Source organism: Lissotriton vulgaris, chromosome 5 (genome assembly GCF_964263255.1).
Source record: "Lissotriton vulgaris chromosome 5, aLisVul1.2, whole genome shotgun sequence".
NCBI lineage: Eukaryota > Metazoa > Chordata > Amphibia > Caudata > Salamandridae > Lissotriton > Lissotriton vulgaris.
The window spans coordinates 1,964,460,522-1,964,474,453 of record NC_141693.1 but is presented as its reverse complement, the minus strand read 5'-3'; positions in this window follow the sequence as shown (position 1 = coordinate 1,964,474,453).

The window sequence follows — 13,932 nt, the reverse complement described above, 5'->3', positions numbered from 1 at the left end:
ATCCATGTTCTTCATGGCGCCATTAGAAGTACAGGACTGGCTGGACAGGTAGTCATCGACGAGGCCCTCAGGCCGAGTAGAGGATGGCGAATGGAGAGACGCGTGGATTGCCTCACCAGGGTCCCTGGACGACAGATCGGATGTGGACAGAGCAAGCCAGTGATCCAGGTGGTCAAGATCAGCATGCCCCAAGTGGGGTACTCCTCGAGATGCTCCAGGCCGCTAGTGGAGGAGGCACTGTCAGATTCGGACCCCTTCGCGTTATTATGTAATGTATGCTTTTGCACTATGACGCTGGGGGCCGTGTATCTTACTGTGGACTTTGATATGTGGGGTAAGGTTGCCTAGTTCTGTGTTATGGGTGTCTGGGGTGAGCCGGGAAGTGACTATGAACACTTCCCCCCCCTCCTACGGACTGATGACCGGCGACGATCCGGAAAGGGCCGGAGCAACACTTTCAATCTGAGGGATCGTACTATTGGGGACATGGCTTTGATTTTGAAGTAACGTATGCATGTTTGAAAAAGTACCATGGCATGTTGGGGAGGGGCGGTGGGGACTGGAGCTGGTATCGGCGCATTTTCCCCTTTAAGTAGGTTTTTCAGGAGGGGGAGGTCTCCTCACTCCTGGGTTGGGTTGGGCGGAAGGTGCTCTGATAATTGGGGATGTGTGTAGTTCGGAGCCTATGGAGCAGGGTAGCAGAGAGGGGAAGGAGGGGGGGATGTCACCAGGTTCAGGGTGGCGGATGGGATGGGGCGGTGGTTTGGGGTTGGGGGGGAGTTTGCAGTGGTCACACCAGGGGTATGCAGTGGTCTTGAGACAGAGAAACAGACACCACAGGAATAAAATGACAGCTTACTGTGCAGATGGTTATGAAGTGGGATAAAAGTCTTAAGGTAATTAGCTGGAATGTCAATGAGCTGGGGGACAAACTCAAGAGGAATGTTGTGTTACAGTATGTTGAGCAGCACCTCGCTGATGTGGTCCTCCTACAGGAGACCCACCTGCTGGGAAACACATGTCACGCACTAAACAGGTGGGGGTATTCGCTAGTGCTTCATGCTGGCTTTACGTCTGGCTCCCGGGGGGTGGGGATCCTACTGCGCCGTATCTTTCCATTTGTTATTGACCACACAGACTCGGATCCATTGGGGTATTTTGCCGCCATCTCAGGGAAGTGGGAGGGGAGTAAGCTTAACTTGGTAACAGTCTACATTCCACCGGGCCTCCAAACTCAGTCCTATCACGACCTGGGGAAATTGCTCCTTTCCCTCCCAGAGGGACGGCTTCTAATGGGAGTAGATTTTAAAGCTGTGGTATCGGGCGATTTAGACAGGCATCCGGCGAGGGACATAGCGACGGGGCACATGTGGCTCCCTAATCTCCTTGAGGTGTTTGGACTTCTTGATCTCTGGCGCCTACATCACCCGACACAAAAACAATACACCTTCTTTTCAGGACCGCAGCGCACGTTCTCACGTATGGACCACCTCCTAGCACCGATGCACCAAGACACCACCGTTCGTGAGGTCACTCACATTGCAAGAGGCATCTCGGATCATTCCCCGCTGTGGGCTCACATTACCATCGGGGATCGTAGGGAGGGGTGTGTAGCTCCGATTAATGCCTGGTACTTCCGCAATGAGGAGGCGAATAGGAAACTGACTCTTTCAATTGACTAATACTTTGGGGAGAACATGGGGACCGTGGAATCATCAGTGGTGATGTGGGAGGCTTTCAAGACAGTGCTGAGGGGTGAAGCCCTTTCGGCAATCGCTGGACGCCGCAAGGAACATGAAGCCTATAAAGGCCCTGTTCTCTGGAATTCTCTACCCCCTACGCTGAAGCAAATCACCAATCTAGAATCCTTCAGGAAAAATCTAAAAACCTATCTATTCACCCAGTTTTAAGAAACATTTTTTGCCATCAGCATATGATTGTGTTTGAGTCTATCAGATAGGAGCATAAGCGCGGAGATATCCCTCCGGGGATCGATTCAGGCGCTATATAAGAACATAAATAAATAAATAAATAAATAAAGCACAGATGGTAACTCTAGAGAGTGATCTTCTCGCACTAGAAAGCGCCTTGAGACCCTCCGGGTGAGTAGTGTGCTATATAAATGCCTTGATTGATTGATTGATTGAGAAAGTAAAGCATATAGGGACGATGACCCAGACACTATCCACTGAATGCAAATTAAAGCGACAGAATATAAGGATTTGGCCACGGATGCGGTTAAGACCTTGGCAAGAGACAGGGAGGGTAGACTCTACGACCAGGGGGACAAAGAGGGCAAATTGATAGCCTGGTTAGACAAGAAGCAGCAGGCACAGAAGGTGGTGGCAGAGTTGAGGGTGGACTCGGGGGAGGTTATCACGGAACCCCGGGAGATTGTACAAGAGTTTGCGGAGCACTTTAGAAAGGTTTACACCATGGGGTCGGACCGGTCAGAGGAGGACTCTGCTGCCCTGCTAGTCAACATTACGCTACCTACCCTCTCAGAAGAGGAACGTGAAACTCTGGAGGCGCCACTCATCGCGGAGGAACTGGTCAAAGCCATCCGTGACCTTCAGCCGGGGAAGGCCCTGGGGCCGAATGGCCTTCCAATTGAGCTCTATAAGCTCAAGCCGGATAGCCTTAGCCCACATTTGAAACGCATGTTCAAGGAAAGTAGGGAGCAGGCATGCTACCGAGAGACCAGTGTATAGCCACAATTGTGGCCATCCCAAAGGAGGGGAAACCAAAAGAGGTGAGCGCCTCTTATAGGCCAATCTCTCTGTTAAATGCCGAGCCAAAAATCCTGGCCAAGGTGCTTGCTAACAGACTCAAGCCGGTCCTTAACACACTGGTGCACCCGGACCAATCGGGCTTTATGCCCCACCGTAACACAGCGTTTAATTTGCGCCGTCTCCATGGGGTGTTGGGACGCTGCCATATGATCAAGGAAGACTCTGTTGTGGTGTCACTAGACGCAGCAATGGCGTTTGACACGTTGCAATGGCCCCACATGATGGCAGTTCTTCGGAAACTGGGATTTGGTCGACCTTTATTAGCTGGGTGCACCTCCTCTATACCGACCCTCTAGCCCAGGTGGTAGTTAACAACAAAATCTCTGAGGTCTTCACGCTAGGAAGAGGAACAAGACAGGGATGCCCCCTCTCCCCTCTGCTTTTTACCCTCTCTCTGGAGCCACTGGCTGCCTGGATTAGACAAGATAACTCCCTGAAGGAACTCCGATGGGCTGACGGCTGGGAGGACAGGATTTCGCTAAATGCGGATGACATTCCTCTGTACGTTACAAACCCCAGCGGGTCCCTCACAGTGGCGATGGCAATTTTTACCAGCTTTGGGGAAAGCTCAGGCTACATCATCAGTTGGGGAAAGTCACTCCTTTACATCCTACAAGGGCTCCCCCCCCGGTAATCCCGAACACATGCCCGATTAAGATAGCTGAGGATGGGTTCAAGTACCTGGGAATATTAATTTCCAAGGATAGGGCTGTCCGATATGAGAAGAACCTCTTGCCACCTCTGCAGCGATTAAAGAGAGACACTGCCACCTGGAAAAAACTCCTGCTGTCCCTACTGGGCCGGGCAGCACTTTTCAAAATGATGGCGCTACCAAGATTTCTCTATGCTCTACAAAATTTTCCGGACCTAGTTCCACAGAGGTATTTCGCCGCTATTGAGGCTACACAGAGAGACCTTCTTTGGACTGGAATGCCACGTATATCCCTACAGAAACTCACATTGGGATGGTTTGATGGGGGAATAGCGCTCCCGGACATCCGGAAAAATATTACTGGGCGGCGCATCTCGCGGCCATTAACCACGGTACCTACAGTGCTGGGAATGACCCGGGCTACGGGATGGACAGATGGATCCTCCCGGGCGGTAACTTTGAGGTCGGACTTTATTCTAGGCCAGGCAGGTACCGCCTCATGGGATCTACAAAGCACCCGGTGCAGCTGTGGCACGTCGTCCAACGCAAACTGGGATGGGCTGGCAAACTCACAATGGCTACCCCGCTGTGGGCCTCGGAAAAGCTAGGTACACTGAGTCACACAAGAGGTTTCCGTAATTGGGATCTGATTGGGATTTCTCAGGTCAAGGATTTGTGGGGCCCGGACGGGGTTATTTCATTCACATCGCTCCAACGTACTTATGACCTGGCTCGGACAGAACACTTCCGCTACCTACAGGTAAGGCATTCTCTTCAGGCCAACATCCCCCCAAGGACCCAACTCCCAGAGTCCTCCCCTCTGGAGGACAGGCTGCTGGACGGCCACCTTCCGGAGAGAGCCATCTCCCTTACATACAAAAAACTCATCAACCACACTCCTGACCCACTACTAGCACTTAGGGGGAAATGGGAGGCAGACGGACTCGAAATCGATGATGAGGAGTGGAGAGAGGCGCTTGCTTCCCCCAAGGAAATTGCGATCTCAGCCAAACTTAGACTGATTCAACTGAAAATCCTACACCGGGTGTATGTGTCGGGTACGAGGCTGGTTCTTATGGGGCGAAGTGAAGACGGACACTGCCGGAGGGGGTGTGGGGAGGTGGACACCTTCTTTCATATTCTGTGGGACTGTCCGGTGCTGCAGAACTACTGGAAATGAGTGCTTGCCTGTATGCCTGAGGTGTGGGAGGTAGAGTTACGCCTGGAGGTCAAGAGATGCCTTTTGAACATCTGGGAACCCACAGATTTACCATCAAAGGGCAGGATATGGGTAACGCTGGGATTGGCTATTGCAAAGAGGATCATAGTAAGATTGTGGGGGGCAGCACCACCTCCAACGCTCAGTTCATGGAAAAAGGATATGGACTGGTGTATGGTCCAAGAGAAAACAGTGTATGTGGCCCGGGGCTGCCCCCGGAAGTGGGTGGTGGTGTGGTCCAACTGGAATGAATACCGTGTCAATTTATGTGAACCCCCCAGAATCAACCCATTGACGAACTGATAACAATGTGATTTATTGCCAACTTAGTGCCTTCCGGACTCATAATATGTAAGAATTATCTGTGTTTGCTGTGTCTCTCTGATAAGAATCATGTAACAAGTGTATTACCCGTATTTGATGACCACTGCTTTGTTACTTTTGTAATAAAAAGAATAATAAAAAAAAGAAAACAAAATACAATTGAGTTGTAACTGCGGAGAAAGCAGATCTGCACTGGAGAGACAGTGGCCAAGCACTTGCTACTTGCAGACCCTTTCACGTGCACTTTATGGGCAGAGTGTGGTAATTCAAGGCTTGCAGCTATATATCTGGTGCTGGACACTGCAGACAACATTCACTCATGCAAGACACACGTGCAGTGACATATCAGCCCCGTGCACGCAGACAGGACATTCAGTACATGTGTTTTAGAAATGCTTACGTTCTCTGACATCCTCTTTATTAACCTTAATTCCCGCCCACTCTGCTTCTGCGTCACTAGCGCCACCTTTGTCCTCAGTCTGGCTCCAAATAAGTGCTGCCCTACTCTGCTATGCCAGCAGGAAGCCTTCTCCTAAATTTAACGCCAAGTCATGAGGCATGGCTGTTCGAAAGCCCTGCTCACACACCTACTGTGCTATTGATTCCAAGGAGCCTGAGTGGACCCTGTGTCATTCACAGTGTGACTCCGGCCCCTCCCAAACTCCCTGCCAGCTCTGAATAGATGCATACGGGCCGCTGCTCAAATATCACCTTGAAAGGGTAGATTAGCACTTATCAGAGTGCTTCGCCAAAACGGGCCGACTCGCCAGCACTGTCGCGCTTCTTTTTGTATATGCCAAATTTCAGAGATTGACTTGCTCTCCCATGAGAACCGACTCTCTCTTTGGACAAAGAGAAGTTCCGGTGCACAAGTGCAGACAATTTAGAAGTGCTGGCACTAAGTACCGGTGAGTACCGGCCCATTTAGAGCACTGGCCGAAGGTATCAGAGTGCTTTACATGAGCACCAGTTGCGTTACTCAAGGACACATTCATTTTTGTTAGGCACAGGGAGAATAAGTGATTTGCCCAAAATCACAGGATGTTCAGCGTCCTTGTTGAGACTCGAACCCGGTTCCCCAGATTTGAAGTCGACTGCCCTAGCCGTTAGACCACATGCTCTCATCATCCTCTGCTGAAGGTTTGCAATGAAAACTTGTCTCCATGCTAGCGTCTGCTCCAAAGAGGCGTCATTTCTTGATTCAAAACCCGATCTGGCTTTAGTAGATCAGGGTTTGTGTAAAAAAAAAATATGGATCCTTACGTGGCGCAAAGTGCTATTCATGGTTCGAAAAGTACATCTTTCCTAAGCAAAATAGACTTTGTGCTGCAATCTAAACACCCTTGCAAGTTTGTGCTTCTTTGCATCACTTTGCATGACTTTCCCCTGGTGCAACTCCTTAATAAATGCAGCCCTAACTTTCTGTTAAACATGGTGGGATTTCAAATTTAAAAAAAGAAGCTTTTTTTATGAGCATCGTTATTATGGCAGGAATTGTTTCTGGCCACTAAGTTTAGCAGGGGCTCCTTGGACGGTGGTGGCCCTGGGCAACTGCCCACAATGCCCATGCTTTAAAACATCTCTATATATATAAAATCGTATATATAAGGCACACGCAAGTTAGAATGTGTTTAAATTACACAGATCTGTGCATGTCACAATTTAAACACAGCCCATGTCAAAAATAAACACAGGTGATTTTCTTTACAGTTTTATTTAAGTATCATGTCCGGGCTTTGAAGGATCTTAAAATGTGAACACATGGTTGATATTTTATTTTGAGAATGTTCAATCCTACAAGTGGCCCGCATTATTCCAGTGTTGTGGTAACTAATCTACAGTGCTTCTGATGAGCTGCTACCCAGCGGTGTGGGGCTTCATGGGGGCGACAAATTTCATCCCAAATGGCGAGCCTGGATCAGGGGTGCTGCCATGTATGTGTCTATTATATGCCCATTACTGTTCTGTAACATATGTTTTTAATTCATGCCTTATGGTTGCCATAATCAAAGGTCTCTTCGGAAGCAATTTGAGAGTTTTCTTGACCTTCTGCTGCACTTCACAACTTGTCCACTAGAGGGCAGCGCAAGGCTTGTTTTCACGTTCCACTTTGACCAAGAAGATAAACAACGGAGGCCACAATAGGACATTTCAGGTCACGATGTGAAGGCTCCCAGGGGCATGTGATACGAGAGGCAAAATTGAGCCACGACCAAACAGGGTTGAAAAGCAGCAGCCTCTGGATTAATACAGAGGGCTCTCTGTCTCCAGTGCTAGTGAAAAGCCGCAATCACAGATCACTGGGGGTTACTGTAACTCCTCGGGGTCATTTAAAACCCCAAACGGGGTCCAGTAGCCCCCCTTCTCATTATATGTGTACCTGCGCAAGATAAACACTCTAATCACACGACCTCCTGCATTTTGTAGTTTACATTTGTTTAATGGCATTTACCACTATGGTTGCAATATACAAGCAGGTGTAGTTTGTGCTCAGCTTGTGACAGCGGCAAGTGCTAAATAAGGGTCCATATTACCATCAGCACTAGATACTGAATGACCCCACTTGTACTTGGCCTCTCTGCTGAGATTATAAGCAGGCAGCGCTAATAGGAGGAATTCTACCCAATGTTTCATATACCTTCATATACCCTGGTCCAGGCAGCTTCACTGGTTGCCAGAGGTGGGCCAACAGGAGTCAAGAACGCTGCCTCACCTCGCCGCCTCGCAAGCTTATATTTGCAACTAGGCCCTGCTTTTTCAACCGTGCATAATTTAATTTAAACTAAGCGCCAAGGCCCTTGTCAGGAGTTTGCACCACCCATTGCCCCTGCCAACATTGCAAAGGGCAGTACCAGCATAACTACTAACCATCACACTCCTAAAAGTGTGACAATTCAGACTATTCCAGGCCCCCACATCTATAAGAATGGCTTGGGTGGTAGGTACTACTCATTTTTAATGTATATTCAATTAATAAACAATTGTTGTTGTGCTAATATATCTACACTACACAAACATTGCCACCATGTGGCAGACTGTCATAAGTGCCGGTATTGACAATTAAGTGCTGATGCCGAGCACCAGAAACCACAGTCTCAAATTAAGCACTGCTTCTCAACAATCTAAACATATGGCGCACCTTGTGGAGTGCTTCGTCCAATGGCCAGCAATCACCTGACGAGATTCAACAATCAAACGTGAGGAGGGCAATACTCTGGAAAGACTGCCAATCCAAGTTTAGAGGTTAGCACCCATGTTTTCAAGAAACTCAGCCCGACACTTGTTTCGAGCGATTGCATGTAGTATATCACATGTAACATAACACAAGAGTGGAAAGAGTAATAGGGTTGTGGTTGGATTGTTTGATGGTTGAGAAGTCAAGAGAGGGAGTAGAGGTAAGGGACTGATGGCGTGGTTGAACAGGCAGAGGAGTGGACAGAGAGAAGCAGAGCGAGGCTGAGAGATGCATACAGAATTGTATTTGTATTTCTTCATTATAAACATTTAAGAAAACCAGAATTCCATAGTTAAGCTTATTTTTAACAATCTGCATGCAATTAAAAAAAGTTCTAGAGTTCAGTTAAACAATTTCAAGGCTTCTCTTTTGTGAGCCTGGTAGACCTGGCATCCTTGACGTGGGTTTCCCCTGAACTTTTTACCTTTAACCCTTCTTTGCTGACTTTGTTTTTTCAGGCTTTAGTATTCTATGCACTGTACCACTGCTAACCAGTGCTAAAGTGCTTGTTCTCTCTCCCTATAGCAGAGTAGAATTGGGTTATACCCAAATGGCATACTTAATTTACTTGTAAGCCCCTAGTAAAGAGGCACTACCTGTGCCCAGGGTTAGTAGTGGGCCTGCTGCACTGATTGTGCCACCCACTTACATAGCCCTTTAAACATTTCTCAGGTCTGCCATTGTAGCCTGTTCGTGCAGTTTCAAACTGCCGTTTCAACCTGGCAAAATAAACTTTTTGCCAAACCCAAAACTTACTTTTTAATACATGTGAGCCACCCATAGTACAGGTCCTGGACAGCCCAGAGACCAGGGTACAGTGTATTTAAAAATGATGGGCATGTACTTTTGAGTTTACATGTCCTGGTAGTGAAAAACTCTGAAATTAGTTTTTCACAACTGAAAGGCTACATCTCTCATAGTGTCGTGTAGTTCCTAGGACCCCCCCAGGACCTGCACGTTTTGGATGACCTAAACTGAGGGCTTGGTGTGCAGAAAGACTTTGGACACCCACACCAGACGAGTCAGCCGCTAGACCAGCTAGCTCTACTGTGCCACTATCACCCCGTGTATTCAACAGTGGTGTGGGTAGTTTCTGGCAACCACAGAACATAACAACCCTGATTCCTCAGATATCATGGAAAACAATGTGGTATCTTTCGGTCAGTCACCCACGCTTACTTTTCTTAGAGTACACATAGAATGACGATTGGAACGGTTTCAATAATTATTTATTGGTCAAGCGACAGTCTAGTGCGATACATATTAGCTGCAATAATCAAAAAGACAGGAGCAGACAAATGTGATCGCTAGCACTAATATAGTAAATAGTAAATACATTTCTACCATAGTGCTAATAAGATGAATAAGAACAGGTTATATAAAACAATAGCATTGGCGTACTCCTACGACGCGGAGCCTACCTAAATGTACCTAGCCTGGATATGTAGGTGAAGCATGTGTATGTACTTGCTAATGTAGATCCTAATGAAGCCAAGAATTCCCTGGTGAAGTACTGACCCCTCACCCGGTGGTTCTGAATGAAGGACCCCATCACAGCGTTGGGGATGACACCCATCAAGGGATGTCAGGTCTCTGCTTGTCGAGCGATCAGCCTGCAGAGTCTCTGTCCAGCCTAGAAGGGATTCTCCTCTGTCTTTCTATGGGGGAGTGAGGGTCTTTTATACTAAAGTGGTCACTCCGGGGATTTTATAGAATCAATATGTTTTCAAAACATTCACTAATCCTTTGATAATCCTTTTCTAAACAAAATATGCATGCACAGCTGTCTGTTGGCCATGGATGAAAAAAGTGGCGACCCTTATACAGAATAAATCTGCCGTGCCTGGGTACATGTTTATGTACGTCAGGTACAGAGATTAGGATAGGGTACCGAGAGCCTGGTCTCAAAGAGACAGAAGTCAGCTTCTAGGTAAATGGTCACCTGTGCATAATCGTTATGTCGTGTGGATGGGACAAAAACATATGTATTTAGTGTGTACATGATGGGACTATCGTAAAGGACATGACAATAGGAACATTGGAGTTATCTTATTACATTTAATAAGCATTAACTTTCAAATAGTAAAGGTTACTAGTTCATGTTTGGTTTTTGGAATTGTAATAAAAAATCCTCTCTTATGATAAATGTGGGTTTTAAATTACAATTCTGAAAATGCCACATTTAGAAACTTGCCAGTTCCCTGCCATAGCCATATAATGCCTACAGTCTATCTTGGGGTCACATGACTGGGTGTAGATGACAGTTGGGCTTTGTGGATTCCTCCTAGTCAGCTACATGTAATAGAGGGCTTAGTTGTGCCTGGATGGGCCATCATTAAATTTTTATTATTACATTTTTCTGTATGAGTATATATGTTTATGTGGGGACTGCGCCTTGATGCCCGTTGGGCTAAGTTCGCGCAATACAAATTAACTTTCATTCATTCATTCATTCATCACTGACAGGATGGGAGAATAGGGGTGGACACAGCCCTAATACACTTGAATAGGCTGTGTCCTGCCTCCAAACAAGGAGATGCATACCCCCTGTAGTTAGTCCGAAGCCAGAGTAGGGGAGGCAGGAAGCCTGTGCTCTTCAAATAAAAACCTCTAGAAGTATCTCCCACTTCAATGGAGGTACCTCATATTAATATCAAACCTCAGACACCAACTCTTCAGCACAGTTCTCCTGTGGAGACTCTGCCAGGAAGAAGGACTGCAAAGTGTGCTGCTGAAAGGACTGCCAGACTGCTGAACTGCTACTCTGCTGGACTGCTGCCCCGCTGGACTGCTGCCTTGCTGCCCTTCTGCCTGAGACAGAGGCAATGGAGCTGCACCTGAACTCAGGACCACTAGAGTGACTCCAAGGGCTAGTCTGCTAGCCTCCTGGTCAGAGCCACAGGGACACGACAGCCACCCAACAATCTGAACCAGCTCTCAGCTCCAACTGGAGCAAACAACTGACTCCAAGTGGTGCTCCTCCGGTCCTCTACCCTTGGTGGGGCCTCAGTGGAGCTGAATTGATGTTTTTTTCCCTTTGTGACCGCAAATGGGTCCATTGGCGCCAACACATTGTCAATCGCACTGCCCACAAACATGAAGTTCCATCAACCTGACCCTTTGTCCTACATCGCTCGTGGGGGGACTCCATCGTGAAGCACTGGCCCGACTGCCCGCGATGACAACAGGACCAATGCGCTATAGCTACGGCCATCCGCGACGCTAGGCCTGCTCTTCATACTACATTGATGACCATCTGTGATGCTCCCCTGCTCCTCATGCCACCCTCCACTGCGAACGTGACTCTTGGTGCTGGACTGAGAAGTTAACTTTTCAGTGAAACTAACCTGGTCCCTGTATAAGACCTACACTCCATCCTGGTTGGCCTGAACTTGTGACTTTCTCCCAGTTTTCGCACGAACAGATAGCCATGAGTGGCACTTGGTGCTTTTTTTGGCTCTATTTTCACCTAAATCTTTCAAATTGCATATCTCCGGTTCTACTGATTCGATTTTTGTCATTTTAGTCTTGATTTATTTATTAAATTCAACTCTATTTTTCAAACTTTGTGTGGAATTTTTCTTATGTTGTGTTTTCACTTTATTCCTGTTTGAAGTGCTCCATAAATACTTTATACATTGCCTCTAAGTTAAGTCTGACTGCTGTGTGCCAAGCTACCAAAGTGTTTAGCACACGTTAATTAGTGGTTTGATTTTGCCTCACTCTGACAAGGATTGTGGTTGCCGCTTGAGTAGGCTTCCACCCCATCCCACCAACTAGTAAGCCAATTTCTCGTGGAGCCTCATTCTCTTAGTATTTAGGGGCCGATTATGATCGCGGACGGACTTGCGTCCGTCCGCGATCACTGAGGAGGAGGGGACGTCCGCATGGGCTGCGGAGTCCCCTCCTGTGCGATTAGGATGTGACCGCCACCCTGGCGGTCACATCCTCTATTTTTAACATTGCGGCGGGTGCGGCTTCAAGCTGCACCCGCGGCAATGTTAAAAATGCAGTCATTGCATTTGCATGCAGAAAGAGGCAGGCACCTTGCGGTGCCTGCCGCTTTCTGCATACAAATGCAGGGGGGTACCATAGGTACCCCCCATGTGCACCCCCACCCCCCCTTCACCTAGGGGGCCCGCAACGGGCCCCCGCAGTGAAGTTACACATGCTTTTCCACGGCGGAAAAGCCGCCGCGGAAAAGCATGTTTTACATCCCATCCTAATCTGCCTGACGGTGTCTGAGAGACACCATCACCAGATTAGAGCTTTTCTGCCGCGGTTGTAAGCCAACCGCGGCGGAAAAGCTGCGGACGGAAACCAGGACCCACCAGCCATCCTAATGTGGTGGTGGGTCTTTGGTCAGTCCGCTGCGGTTTTTCCGCATCCTCTGGGCCGGCGGTGGCTTCCGCCGGCCCCGAGGATGCGGAAAAACCGCAATCCTAATGAGCCCCTAAATGTATAGTGCACAAGCAGCTAGGGCTTGCTTAACACAATGAAGGTCCCTTATGATTAGGGGCCAGATGTACAACCATTTCATTTTGCGAGTCACTAATTGCAAGTTTTTGCGACTCACAATTAGAGACTCGCAAAATGAAATGTACTGATGTGTCTCAGACACATTTAGCGATTCCCAATAGGGCAAATGACCTGCCTCATCAGTTTTCATGAAGTAGGTCGCAATTTGCGACTCATTGAGAATGGCCTGCACTCACAGGGATGGTGGCCTGCTGGGTCAGCAGACCACCATGTTTTCTTTTTTTAAATGCAGACCATTTTTCTTAAAGGAAAACGGGATGCCTTTAAAAAAGAACATTTTTAAGTTTCCTTTTCATTTTTTAAGTGTAGGGAGTGGCCGGGGGACCACTGCCTGCTCTTAAAAGATGTTGGTGCCCACATTTACACATTCCCTTGGGAACCCCTTCCCGTTTGCAAATGGGTTACCTCCTCCTTCATGTTGTCGGTAAAGTATGAATGCTTTGCGACTGCATTCCGGTTGCAAAACATTCATACATGCCCCTAGGACTCGATATTAGTAAGGGCCGCCTTTGGCATGCCCCTTCCTAATAGTGGCTTTCCAATCCTAATTTGCGAGTCGGTAATAGGTTACCAACTCGCAAAATAGGGTTAGCCCATGCTAGAAGCCGCTTCAGAGGTCGCAAATGGCCGGATTCTCCGTTTGCAACCACTAAAAACGGTCGTACATATGGCCCTTCGTGTATAGTGCATCCGCTGCGAGGGCTTCCTTTACATAACGCACGTTCATTAGGATTCAATGTAAAGTCTACATGATGCTAGGACTTCCTTCTCATTACACACATCCCTTAGCAATTAATATAAAGTCTACATGATGCTAGGGCTTCCTTTATACAACACACATCACTTACAATTTAATGTAGCCTACATACTGCTAGGGCTTCCTTTACACAATAGACGTCCCTTAGGAGTTAATGTGAAGTGTACATGCTGCTAGGGCTTCCTACACAAAACACACGTCTTTTAGGATTAAGGTAAAGTCTATATGCTGCTAGGGCTTCCTACACACAACACACGTCTTTTAGGATTTAATGTAAAGTCTATATTCTGCTAGGGATTCCTTCACACAAAACACGTTACTTAATATTATTAATGTAAAGTTTACATGCTGTTAGGGTTTCCTTTACACAACACACTTCCCATAGGATTTAATGTAAACTATACCTGCTGGTTG